Source organism: Arachis ipaensis, chromosome B09 (assembly GCF_000816755.2).
Source record: "Arachis ipaensis cultivar K30076 chromosome B09, Araip1.1, whole genome shotgun sequence".
Classification (NCBI taxonomy): domain Eukaryota; kingdom Viridiplantae; phylum Streptophyta; class Magnoliopsida; order Fabales; family Fabaceae; genus Arachis; species Arachis ipaensis.
Genome location: NC_029793.2, coordinates 79,614,839 through 79,616,037, shown reverse-complemented (window position 1 = coordinate 79,616,037; position 1,199 = coordinate 79,614,839).

Sequence of the window (1,199 nt, the reverse complement as noted above, 5' to 3'; positions counted from 1 at the left end):
AACCATTGGAAACACCTATTCCAAGGCCATTACCGCCCAATACAAACTTCAAGTGGGTAAAATCCTTAGCTTTTATCTTTACTTTTCCACTTGAATATGGTTTACTTGAAACAGATGGTCAGCTTAGAGCTCTTTGCGGCTTTAAGAGTAAAAAGGAAATGGTTCGTGCTCAAGGCTGGTATGCAAGATTCAATAAGGTTCCATGCTTCAATCTGAAGTGTAAGGATTGGTTTCGAGTTCGATTGAATGGGTCTCGGAGAATGATTGTCCATCTTGGTGAGAATGCAACTTCCAAACCGCCTAACTGGAAAAATATAAATCAAGATAAAGGCAAATATAAAAGCAAGGTTTGGGATCCTGGAATCTGTTCTGACATCCAACACCCCGGGAACCTGAGAACCTGTTTGAATTTACTCAAAGGCTTTACATGCCTAGTTTGGGACTCCGGAGGCTGTTGGCATTTCAAACAGTGGTGGATATTTTGGATGAATTCAAGCACAAGCCACCATAACAAAGGACTCCCCAAATGTCCAACTTAAGGACTTTAACTAAAAGTGCTAGGTGGGGGACAACCCACTATGGTATGATCATTCCTTTTTCAACTTTATTTTGTTTTGTTTGCTTTTATTTTATTTTACTTTCACTGAACCTGGAATTATTCATAGCATCTACATCAGCATTGCATATTGCATACTGCATAATTGCATAAAAAAAAATCACCCCACGTGAGCGCGCAGGCCACGCGTGGGCGTCGACTGGAAATCGGCATAAAAATCCAACGCCTAGAAAGTTGGGCTGGAATCGTGCGGCTGATATGCCTTTAGCGCAAACTAGCTCACGTGTTTGCGTCCCTGACGCGAATGCGTCCCTACACTACGCACATCCCACGCAAAAGCGTGAGCGACGCGTCCGTGTCGCGTGGATTTTATGGACCCCATTGGAAACAGAGAGTTGCGCCAAAACGACGTTGGAACTGTGCGTTTATCACAATTTTTAGCAACGCGTTCACGTGCTTCACGCATACGCGTCCCTTACCTTTTACCCAATTCACGCGATCGCGTCAATGACGCGTTCACGTCAACACCTTTTTTGCCCAAATCACGCGATCGCGTGCTCCACGCGTTCGCGTGGATTCGAAAACACTAACCCCTATTTACGCGAAACCCTACCCATTCACGCGAAACCCCCCACCCCCCTCT